The sequence below is a fragment of the Eptesicus fuscus genome, chromosome 1 (genome assembly GCF_027574615.1).
Source record: "Eptesicus fuscus isolate TK198812 chromosome 1, DD_ASM_mEF_20220401, whole genome shotgun sequence".
Classification (NCBI taxonomy): domain Eukaryota; kingdom Metazoa; phylum Chordata; class Mammalia; order Chiroptera; family Vespertilionidae; genus Eptesicus; species Eptesicus fuscus.
The window spans coordinates 5,350,804-5,363,949 of NC_072473.1; positions in this window are offsets into that span (position 1 = coordinate 5,350,804).

A 13,146-nucleotide genomic window follows, 5' to 3' on the forward strand; every position below is an offset into this window, starting at 1 on the left:
TTTTTTTTTATTGATTTCAGAGAGAAAGGGAGAGGGAGAGAAAGATAAAAACACCAATGATGAGAGAGAATAATTGATCGGCTGCCTCCTGCACCCCCCCCCCCAATCAGGGATCGAGCCTGCAAGCCTGGTATGTGCCAGGAATCGAACCATGACCTCCTGGTTCATAGGTCAACACTCAACCACTGAGCCACGCCGGCTGGGACGCCTTGTTTCTTGCTGTCTTTTTTTTTTTTTTTTTGTACTACTTTAACATCAGCTAGGACTGGTTTAAACTCAATGCTTAACCCCTTCTCTACCAGCCTTCATCAAAAATCCTAAACCTAGGAATAAGAAGCTAGGTAGGGTACTAGGCAAAAGATATGCCTCAGGCAAATTATTTCTGTCTTGTTTTCTTCCCAAGTTACCTGCTTTTGATTTAAACTTTTTGTATAGCTAGATTAAAATCACCTCTCTTACTTGGTACATATATTGTGATAACTATAAGCAATTTGTTTTAGTAATGCCTTCAACCATGCAAAATTAACTTCTCAATTTGATTCATGTTGCTTATAAATACCACAATGAAGACTAGTTACTGAGTTCTAACAATTGCACAATTCTTATAAAAAGCATGATGGTAAAAATTAAAATCATGGAGACTGCCTATGGAAAGTAAGCTAGCTGTATTGCTTACTATAGGTATTCATGGACTCCGGGTTAAGGATCTGTGTTGTAACTGACAGCGTTAATTAGGTATTGCTGCATAACAAATAACCCTCAAATTCTCAGGAGGTCCAGCAACAAACATCTATTTTTTTCATGCACAAGTCTACGGGTCAGCTATAGCTTGGTTGGATTCATCTGGGCTTCCGAGGACTTGGCTCCAGGCTTCAGGTGTGTTTCCTCATTCTCCTTGGACCAGCAGGTACTCAAGGCATACTTTTCTCATGGTGAATCACAGGAGCCTAAGAGGTCAAGCTCAACCACACATGTTCCATTGAAGCTTTAAAGTTCTGGTTAAGTTTGCAAGCTTTCCATTGGCTGAGCCCAAAGTCAATGGGCAGAGATGCAGACTGTGCCTCCACTTTTGCAATGCTAGGCCACATGGCAGAGGGAGCGAGGGAAGCATTAACGACAATAACTCAGTCTTCCACACCGACCATTGTTAAATCTATTTGTGACTTGATTTCCCCATTTGTAAAATTAAAACACACACACACAACAAATACAAAAAACTACCTCTTAGAGTTGTGAGGATTAAAGCACTTAGAACAGTGACTGGCACACACATAAAAAATAAATAAAGGTAGCTATTATTATTGTTGTTGTCATACCCCAATTATCCAATAAGAGGGAGAAGTTAAGTCTTATGAATAGCCATACCTCTGATCATTATGCAGCCATCAAAATCAGCTATAAAGGACTGAAATAATTTGGGGAAGTGTTTCTGCTTTAATAGTAAGTGAAAAAAGCAGAATATATAAAAATATGTAGATAATGTGATACCAACAATGTAAAAAATCTATGTGAATCAAAGATGTAAAATCATTAAAGTAGCTGTTTCTGGGTGGTGATTGTTTTCTTTCTAGTTTTCTGTACATATTTCCCAATTTTCTATAATAACATATTTTTCTCTAGTAACAGTAAGTTTAAAAAACATTGTTCAAAACGAAAAGAGATTTAGGGTTTGAGCTCAGAAAATGAGCATCTGATCTCAGCTATTAATTCTTTGTTTTGTGGTTTTGGGTACTTTTTAACCTCTATGCATGTTTCTCATCTTCTTCTTAGGGAACAATTCTATTAGCTTGACTGTTCCGTTTTTCAAATACCCAGTCCCTTTTCTTTCATATCTGGCTGTGGATTATTAGGTTAAATGAGATGTTTTCCAGGATTGGAAAAATACACAGCAGGATCTTGTGGTGCTGTAAGCTTAAGAATGCAAGGAGAAGATACTTTAGGTAATAACACAACTCGTCCAAAGACCTGGTAAGTACAAGGGAGGTATCTATAGATATTAATAGATTATCTTTACATTATTTTTCTGTTTTAGGTGTTTGTCTTTTTTCTTGAGTCCCTATGAATAATGGTACTGACCTTTTCAGAAAAATGCTACACTATTATAATTATATTTGAGAAACACAATATTGTTTGAACAGGCACCTCAATGTTATTCAGACATACTGTAATATTCCCAGGACTCAAAGTCTTTAAATGATGCAAATTTTTCTAACATTACTCATCACATTTAGTGTAGGCGGGTTGATTGTGGGCATGTTTTGAGCTCCTTTTGGTAAATTAAATTGGATTGTGTTTTTCTATGTTCTTAGATTCTCAGAACTTCTGATTCCCAGTATTTTCTGAAATCCAAAGTCTGCTTATGTGGTAGCTTGAAAATATGTCCACAGATTCTTCGGTGTTGTCTCCTTTAAAAGGTGAAGTCTAATTCCTCTCCCCTCAAGTGTGGACTTCTAACAACTAAATGCAATTAAAGTGATGGTGTGTGGCTTCCAAGACTAGGTCATAAAAAGGCATTGTGGCCCCTCCTTGCTCTCTTTCTTTGGTCGCTCATTCTTGGGAAAGCAGCTGCTGTGAGGACATTTAAGCAGCCCTATGGAGAGGCCCCCGCGGCAAGGCAGAGAGAAGCCTCCTGCCCACAGCCATGTGAACGCGCCATCTTGGAAACCACTCCTCCAGCCCCAGTCAAGCCTTCAGATGACTACAGCCCCGCTGATGTCCTAACTACAGCCTCACAAGAGACTCTGAAGCAGAATCACCCAGCTAAGCTGCTGCCAAATTCCTAACCCACAGAAACTGTGATATGATAAATGCTCATTGTTTTGAGCCACCAAGTGGTGGAGTAATTTGTTAGGCAGCAATAGGTAAGTCACACCACTTGTCATAGAACTTTATTGCTGGAAAACTATCTTGAAAGGTTTCATATCCTGACCATGTAGTACCTACCATGAGCAGGGTCTGAACTGCATGGCGGGTATATAATGGTGAGGAAAACAAACCCAGAATCTGCCACCAGGAAGCTTACAATCACACTCCACAAACATATAATGGGAGAAAAGGAGACAAACATTTTTTATGTCGAGAAAGTTACTTAATATCATGTATCCTCGATTTATGAAGTGGAGAATAATACCTACTTTAAGAATTGTTGAGCAGTTGAGAAGTAATATTAAATAAAGTACCTGGCATGCCTGGATGGTGTGGCTCAGTGGTTGAGCATTGACTTATGAACCAGGAGGTCACTGTTCAATTCCCTGTCAGGGCACATACCCTGGTTGTGGGTTCGATCCCCAGTAGGAGGCATGCAGGAGGCAGCTGTTCAATGATTCTCTCCCATCATTGATGTTTCTATCTTTCCCTCTACCTTCCTCTCTGAAATCAATAAAAAAATATTTTAAAAAAGCACTTAGCGTGGAGTTGACTCTCATGAATGCTTGCTGTTATTATCCTAGAGGTGGGTTTCTACCACCAGCTTTCTTTTTCCAACTTTAAGGTAGAGTCCCCGAATAATGCCAAAAATGTCATTGTATGTGTGTGCGCAAGTCAGCATTTTCACTCATAGTTTTGAGAAGTTAGAGACTTTACCAGAAAAAGCTCTCCACTGTCTTTCTCAAAACCCATGGCTTGAAAACCTCATAGGGAAATGCTGGTGCCCTGGTTTCGATCTGACTCGGGGCCTATCCTAAGCTGGTTGGGAATGTATATTTTCCTGACTAATCATTTAGAATAATAAAGAAGCTAAGTTCCCACCCGGATGTGCCAACATACTAAGTGTCACCAGCCATTTTGTTGAAAGAGTAATATTACTTATGCTGGACCACGTGTGTGATATTTTATTCCAAAGCAATCAAGTCTCTCATCACTTAGACAAATAATTATCCCTCATCACATTGTGTCATTTAAAATTACATGGGTTCCCCTTCCCCTAATTATATACAGTAGCTTGCTTCATCTCCATCTCATCAATTATGTTGATTTCTTAAAGCATCGAGACCAGGGATACCTGACAGATATGCTCCTTGGTTATCTTCTACCTGAATATTCTGGGACTTCTCGAGAGAAATGGCTCAGCATCCGAAGTTTAGATAGCTGGTCAGCAATCTTAAGAGCCCAAACGTAGATCATAGATGTACCAGGTGGAAGAACGAGGTGGGGATGAACAGGAGTTATTTCTGACCAGAGCAGCTTTCTCTTGCTGCCAGTTTCCTGACAGGCACCGTCACAGCCCCTGGGTTGCCCCGTTGCTATGGCAACCAACACCGTATATCACACTCAAATCTGGTATTGAAATATACTGGAAGCACAAAGCATCCATTTTTTCATATGTTTCCCAAGTTCATTTTCCTCATGGCTTCATGCAGCGATTCAACATGAAACATTTATTTGAGCTTAAAAAAATAAATCGTAAACACATATTCTCCTTCTTTGAGATTCCGAACTAGCTTCTGGGACTGAAATGGGAGTTCGCCATCAAACAGATTTCATGCATTTCAAACAATTAGACTTTTTTTTTTTCAAAGAAAGAAGGGGGAGGGCATTGCCCTTGTGGTCTTCTGTGGAACTAATCTATACGCTATAAGCAGCCTTAGCCTTCGGATGCCAAACTGCGGGGAGACCAGGTGGGGAGATTTCAAATGAGGTGTGACATTTTGCTTCTATTCCACAAGGAATAGATCACTGTTGAAAGGCAAGCGCTGCTCTGTTTAATTCATACTGTGAAGCGGGGGTGTGGGGGGGGTGCATCTTGACTTGAAGACTGGATCTTACAGCAGCGACTAGGGTTTGGCACTTGGATGAGACACACTGTTCTCATTATCAGAAATGCTGGCATTCAGATAACGGGGGTAAGGCTGAGGTTAGAGTTAAATACAGAGCACTGCAACCAATTAAAAAAGAAACTGTCAATAACTTGATCCGGGAACTAGCAAGGCTGCCTCCTGAGGAAAAAAAAAAATCTTGTATGAAGTGTTCACATCAAGAGAAAGACCCACATCCATTTATTTATCTGACATTGAACTCACAACGTTATTCCTTTTCCTCTCGGGAAAGATGATGTAACTGAAAATATAACCCTGCTGTTGAGTAAATTGCTGACCTGGTGTAAATTTTTGCAAACGTGTTTTACGTGCAAACTTAATGGGTTTTTTCCATATTAACGTTATTACAGTCCTCACTGTCAAGACTAGGTTATATTAGTAAGTATTTGTAAGGAACTCAAAGATTCGGAGTTTTAAACCTGCTTCTATAATGTTGGTCTTTCCATCCCAATCAACTTGACAATCTTATTAGAGGATGGCTCGAGAGGAAGGAAAGATTTTCTTTTAATAGCTAAACACCTCTGCCAAAACCGGTTTGGCTCAGTGGGTAGAGCGTCGGCCTGCGGACTGGAGGGTCCCAGGTTCAATTCCGATCAAGGACATGTACCTTGGTTGAGGGCACATCCCCGGTGAGGGGTGTGCAGGAGGCAGCTGGTTGATGTTTCTCTCTCATCGATGTTTCTGGCTCTCTATCCCTCTCCTCTCCTCTTTGTGAAAAATCAATCAAATATATTTTTTAAAAATAGCTAAACACCTCTAGGATCAAATTTATGAACTTTTGAAATGGAAATTTTAAAAAAGATTAAAGGAGCTCTAGCTGGTTTGGCTCAGAGGATAGAGCATCGGCCTGCGGACTGAAGGGTCCTGGGTTCGATTCCAGTCAAGGGCACATGCCGGGGCTGCAGGCTCAATCCCCAGTGGGGGACGTGCAGGAGGCAGCCGATCCATGATTCTCTCTCATCATTGATGTTTCTATCTCTCTCTCCCTCTCCCTTCCTCTCTGAAATCAATAAAAATATATTTAAATTTTTTATATTTTATGCCATACTTTGGACATGTACAATCAGAATCTGCATTTTTTTAAAAATGTATTTTATTGACTTTTTACAGAGAGGAAGGGAGAGGGATAGAGAGCTAGAAACCTCGATGAGAGAGAAACATCAACCAGCTGCCTCCTACACACCCCCTACTGGGGATGTGCCCGCAACCAAGATACATGCCCTTGACCAGAATCGAACCTGGGACCCTTCAGTCCGCAGATCGACGCTCTATCCACTGAGCCAAAGCGGTCGGGGCAGAATCTGCATTTTTAACAGGATCCCCAGGAAACTCGAGTGCACAGTAAAGTCTGTGAAGCAAAGATCTCATTCGGTGGCTCTCAACATTGAAGCTGCAGGGAGGCACCCACAGGGCTGAGCTCTTAGGCTACATTGCAGGGCGCACCCCCAGAGTTTCTGACTGAGGAGGTCTGAGATGGGGCCCAAGAATATGCATTTCTCTTTCATCACATATCTTTAATATATATACATATATATAGATAGATATAGATATAGATATAGATTGATTTCAGAGAGGAAAGGAGAGATAGAAACATCAATGATTACAGAGAATCATAGATCAGCTGCCTCCTGCACGCCACTGCTGGGGATGGAGCCAGCAACTTGGGCATGTGCCCTTGACTGGAATCAAACCGTGACCTCCTGGTTCATAAGCCGACGCTCAACCACTGAGCCACGTGGGCTGGGCTATGCATTTCCAACACTTTCCCAGGTGCTGCCGATGCTGCTAGTCTGGGCCACGCTGAGAAGCACAGCTTTCACTCGTTCTCCTCACGCCCCAGGTGCCCCTGAGTTCACTTCCCAGCCCTGGCCTCACTTGCGGTGTGATCTCGCGGAGCCCCAGTTCCTTTCCACAGCACGGAGTAATCCCAGCTTCCTCGGACTTCGTGAGAACGTAAAGACCTTTAAAAGCCAAATGACCCGCAGGTCCGCAGCACCAGGAGCCCCTGGGAGCTCTGGGAAATGCAGTCTCCGGCCCCCATCTCAGACCTGTGGGATGGATCAGAACCTGCATTTTCACAAGACCCCCAGGTAGGATGGGTGCGCGTTAAGGTGTCAGAGCCGTTCTCTGAGTACACGGGTCCTCGTTTCCCGGTGCAGCCGAGGGTACAGCCGCTCGGGGAATGGGGGTCTCTAGCCTCAGAGCCCGCCTGGGGAGCAGGAACTCCTAACTCTCTCATCAGAGTCCCCCCTCAAGTTCCAGGCACACGGGGCGGGGGCGGGTGTGATTCCTCGTCTCAGGCCCAGGCACGCACCGCGAGGGCCCTCTGGTTTGCAGAGCCCCGGGCGGCACCACATGCAGAAAATCTACATTCACTTGCGAGTTCACCAAGAAACAGATGCAGCCCTAACCGGTTTGGATCAGTGGATAGAGCGTCAGCCTGCAGACTGAAGGGTCGCGGGTTTGATTGCAGTCAAGGGTATGTGCCTTGGTCGCAGGCTCGACCCCTGGCCCTTGTTGGGGCACGTGCAGGAGGCAACCAATGGATGTGGCTCTCTCACATGGATGTTTCTCTCTGTGTGTCTCTCTCCCTCCCTTCCTCTCTCTCTAAAAATCAATGGTTTGGCTCAGTGGATAGGGCATTGGCGTGTGGACTGAAGGGTTCCAGGTTCCATTCCGGTCAAGGGCACATGCCTGGGTTTTCGGGCTTGATCCCTAGTAAGGGGCGTGCAGGAGGCAGCCAATCCATGATTCTCTCTCATCATTGATGTTTCTCTCTCTCTCTCCCTTCCTCTCTGAAATCAATAAAAATATGTTAAAAAATAAATAAAAATCAATGGAAAAATATCCTCTGGTGAGGATTTTTAAAAAAGGAAGAAAGAAAAGAAACAGATACAGCCCATGAGGAGAGAAAGGTTTCTAAACCTTAGCATTTGCTTCTTTGGCGCTCCGATTGCTTGTTTTGGATAATCACATGGAGGTTCTACTTGAATCCCCGAGAGCAGAAGAGGGCCAGGAAGGAGAAGGGGTAGAAGAGAGGCCACGCAGGAGCTGGAGGTTCCCACAGGGAAAGAAAAGCGACTCCAGGCTGCCCAGTTGGACTTGCTCCCCGGAAACTGGTTTCTGTTGGAACAGAAGGCACAGCTGAGTTCCCACTGCAGGAGGCAGCCCCCTCAATGTTCTGGTGTGTGATTCTTTGGGAACAAAGTACTGTTTGGGAGTCATTACCATTTGTAGCTATTTTATTGTACGAACCACATGAAAACGAATTCTTCCTGAACATTCTAATGAACAAAACAATACAGGAGTGACTTCAGCGGAGTTGGGAAGGCAGCATTGCTTTTTGGCATACTTATGAATAACGAGTGGCATCTGAAACATAATGTAACAGGAATGAAAAAGTAACCAGATTTGTCTGATAATGAACGAAATTCCGGAAACTCTGGCATCTCTCATGAAGTGGCCCATAAGTTTAAGGCTAATCGTGTCATTGAACTTGTTCTTTGAAGCCTCTTACACGGTGATTGAAGGAGTTCATTTTATTTTCTCTTTTCTTTTTTTAAAAAAATCCTCACCTGAGGATATTTTTCCATTGATTTTTAGGGAGAGTGGAAGAGAGAGGGAGAGACAGAGAGAAACATGGATGTGAGAGAAACACATTGATTGGTTGCCTCCTGCACGGGCCCTGACCAGGGCCTAGGCCGGGGAGGAGCTTGCAACTGAGATACGTCTACAGCCTTTTGATAGAAAACATAGACATAAGCATGATAAGTTCCAACTAGATTTTAAACTTTCAGTCTCAATTTCCTTACTGAGCTATATTTTTTCCTCCCTGGCCCTTAAGCATTGACATCTCCTGGATATAGCGCCAAGGTTATGTCCATGAAAACAGGCAACTTGGGGGGAAATGGATTTCAGTTAGGCCTTAACCATAAGCCCACTTGTGAGATTTTGGGCTTCCAGTTCAAGATTGGGCATAGCCCCTTTAGATAAATCCACAACTCAAATCATTTGAAGAATAAGGGCTCTCACCTGGCCGGCGTGGCTCAGTGGTTGAGTGTTGACCTATGAGCCAGGAGGTCACGGTTCGATTTCCGGTCAGGGCACATGCCCAGGTTGTGGGCTCGATCCCCAGTAGGGCGCATAGAGGAGGTAGCCGATCCATGATTCTCTCTCATCATGGATGTTTCTATTCTCTCTCCCTCTTCCTTCCTCTCTGAAATCAATATATATTAATAAAGAATAAGGACTCTCAGAAATTTGCCTCCTCCCTCCCCAATTCCCAGATACTCTTCAAAATTAACAAGATGGGAAAATCAAATAGTGATTACCTCTAAGGAGGAGAGGGTATTTTGGGCAGGAAGGAAGGGGTGAGGGGGAACTTTCTGGAGTGAAAATAATAGTCCATTTTTATAGGGATTTTGGGTAGGTGGTGTGGTAAGCATTTGTCAAAATTCATGGAGAGGTACATTGAAATTTGTGTGTTTCTTTATATGTTAATCTTACCGAAAATAAAACCCTATATAATAAAAGAAAGTCCCTATAAAAAGACTTGGATTACGGGCTAAAAGTATGAAAGTTGCATTTTTATCAGCTCTGTCAGCATCTCCAACCAACCACAAAACACAAACGCTTTTGACCACTTCTATAGAGGGCAGCGGGCGGAAATTCTCCAAAACCAAAACATGTATCTGAAATAGAGGAATATGTGTTCTGGGCTGATTGTTTTTCTCCCAGGGAAGCAGATCTTTGCCCCTGACCCAAGCAGGCTTCCTTTAGCAGCCAATCCTTATGTAAAAATAGTTGCTAGTGTGTGTGTGTGTGTGTGTGTGTGTGTGTGTGTGTGTGTGTGTAAGGGTAGCTGAAGACTTGCAAGAATTCTGTCAGGCCCTAACCGGTTTGGCTCAGTGGATAGCGTCGGCCTGCAGACTGAAAGGTCCCAGGTTCGATTCCGGTCAAGGGCATGTACCTTGGTTGTGGGCACATCCCCAGTAGGGAGTGTGCAGGAGGCAGCTGATCGATGTTTCTCTCTCATCGATGTTTCTAACTCTCTATCCCTCTCCCTTCCTCTCTGTAAAAAATCAATAAAATATGTTTTAAAAAAGAAGAAGAATTCTGTCAGAAATTCCCTGGAGACCCCAGGCAGGAAGGTGGGAATTGGGCATCCAGATTCTCTGATGTCTTTCCCCAAGTAAGTGTACAAATGGGTCCAAAATAACCAAGGAGAGGCCCTGCTTCAGCCTAAAATCCATTACATTATAGGTTTGGGGAACATGATAAAAACATGTGGGTCAAGACGAAATTTTATTCAACTTGTATTGTTTGGGAGTCTTTACCCTTCTGTTCCCGCTTTGAATATCTCTCTAGTTCCCCAATTTACCAACATGGGTTTGCTTCTTTCATTTTATTATCATGAAATATTTCAAGCACAGGAAATATAGAGAATCCTATAACAAAGAGCAGTGTATTCAGGATCCCATCTTGTCAGATTACCTTTTTCAAGATTGAAAACGTGTTTTCATTTGTGGTTAGTAGTTAAATTATTGGTACTAAAGAGTTCAAATGAATCAGTTGTTCTTCTATTAGCATTTACCTGCTTGACCTTTTTCTCACTTTTCTGTTATACAAATTTGGAAATAGGCATTTGGACACGAAATTGGTGATTTGATTTTATTCCTGTTTTCCTAAACAGATGCATATATCCATATGAGTGACTGCTCTCAGGTTTTGTGATTTATAATTTATATAGTCAGATTTTTTACTTTATTAGCGTTATTATTAAGAAAATTGAGGTATATCTGCTTTCCCATCCCTACAGACTCTAGTCTGGCTTCTTTAACCAACAACAACAACAACAACATATTTTTATCGATTTCAGAGAGGAAGGGAGAAGGAGAGAAACATCAATGATGAGAGAATCATTGACAGGCTGCCTCCTGCACACCCCACATTGGGGATTAAGCCTACAACCTGGGCATGTGCCCTTACCAGGAATTGAACTGTGACCTCCTGGTTCATAGGTTGACACTCAACCACTGAGCCATGCCGGTCAGGCTGGATTTATAATTGTATTTTTCAGCTTTATTGAGATGTAATTGACATGAAACATTGCATCCGTTTAAGGCATACAACATCAAGGTTTTATACATGAATATCTTGCAAAATGATTACCACGATAAGGTTAGTTAACGCCTTCATCACCTTGCATAATTACCTTTTTGTTGTTGTGATGAACATTTAAGATCTCTCTCAATATATAATTCAGTATTGTTAACTATAGTCACCAGGCTGTACATTACATCCCCAGAACTTATTCATCTTATAACTGGAAATTTATACCCTTTGACCAACAACTCCCCCATTTCCTCCAACCCTCAGTCCATGGCTACCACTAATCTACTCTCTGTTTCTGATTTCGGCTTTTTTAGATTCCACATCTAAGTGACATCATACAGTATTTGTTTTTCTCTCTTTGGCTTATCTCACTTAGCATAATAGCCTCAAGGTCCATCCATGTTGTTGCAAGTGGCAGGATTTCCTTCTTTCTCATGGCTGAATATTCTATTGTGTGTATGTATCTTGTTTATTTATTCATACATCCAGGGACACAGGTTGTTTCTATGTCTGGGCTATTGTGAATAATCCTGCATTGAACATGGGCGTGCAGACATTTCTTTGAGGTCCTGCTTTCATTTCCTTTGGATACACACCCAAATGTGGGATTGCTGGGTCCTATGGTAGATCAGTTTTTAATGAGTGAAGGAACCGCCATACTGTTTGCCACAGGGGCTGCCCCAGGTGACATTCTCACTAACAGTGCCCGAGGGTTCCTTTTCTCCACATCCTCTCCAATGTTGGTCATGCCTTGTCTTTTTTTATTATAGCTATTCTAACTGGTGTGAGGCGATACCTCATTGTGGTTTTGATTTGCATTTTCCTGGTGATTAGTGATGGGGAGCACCTTTTCATGTACCTGTTGGTCATTTGTATGTCCTACTCAGAAAAATGTGTACTCAGGTCCTCTGTCCATTTTCGAACCTGATTGCTTTTTGCTCCTGAGTTATATGTATTATGTAGTTTGGACCTTAACCCCATATTCTTTCTTTTTAAAATTATCTTTTTTAAAAAATATATATTTTATTGATTTTTCACAGAGAGGAAGGGAGAGGGATAGAGAGCCAGAAACATCGATGAGAGAGAGACATCGACCAGCTGCCTCCTGCACATCCCCCACCAGGAGATGTGCCCGCAACCAATGTACATGCCCTTGACCGGAATCGAACCTGGGACCTTCCAGTCCGCAGACCCACGCTCTATCCACTGAGCCAAACCGGTTTCGGCTTTAAAATTATCTTATGTTTCCCATCATCATTTATCTCCTCTATGCCCTTTTCTACTTCCACCCCCTCCCCCCAATCGCCACGCTGTTGTTCCCATATTCTTTATAACACTATCAGCAATTTCAAATTTGAAAACAGAAACCATTGTTTACAATGCAAGCAAGTGGTTTCTAAACATTTTGGTCTTAGAAGACCCGTAGAGGCTTACGCATCAGTGAAGACTTCAAAGAACTTGTCTTTACATCGATTTTATCCATCCATATTTACTGTATTAGAAATAAAAACATACAGAGACAGTAAAGCATCAAACAGACTGTCAAATTACAGGGGGAAGGTTAGGGAGAGGTGGGGGAGATAAGAGATCAACCAAAGGACTTGTATGCATGCATATAAGCATAACCAATGGACGCAACACTCTGGGGGGTGAAGGCATATATGGGAGTGGGATGGGGGGGGGGGACAATGGTAAGATATGTACACATATAATACCTTAATAAAAAAAAGTGAAAAAAATAAAAACAGAAAAAAACTTAAATACTTGTTAATTCATTAAAAATAACAATAAACATTGTATATGTTAACATGACACATTGTTATGAAAATAACTGTTTTCTAAAATAAAAAATACATTTATTGAGAAGAACAGTGTAGGCATATATTTTACAATCCCTAATGTCTGCCTTAATAGAAACAGCTGGATTTTCATATTTGTTTCTGTATTCAATATATTGTGAAACACTGTTTTGCTTGAAAATTATTAAGAAAACCCAGCCTTACATAGATATGTAGTTGAAATGGAAGGAGTCATTATTAGATTTTTCAGATAGTTGTGGATATTCTTGTTTGGTACTATGACCAAATTGAGACAAGTTTCTTTTTTTTTAAAATGTGTTTTTATTGATTTCAGAGAGGAAGGGAGAGGGAGAGAGATATAGAAACAGCAATGATGACAGAGAATTAGCAATCTGCCACCTCCTGCATGCCCCCCACTG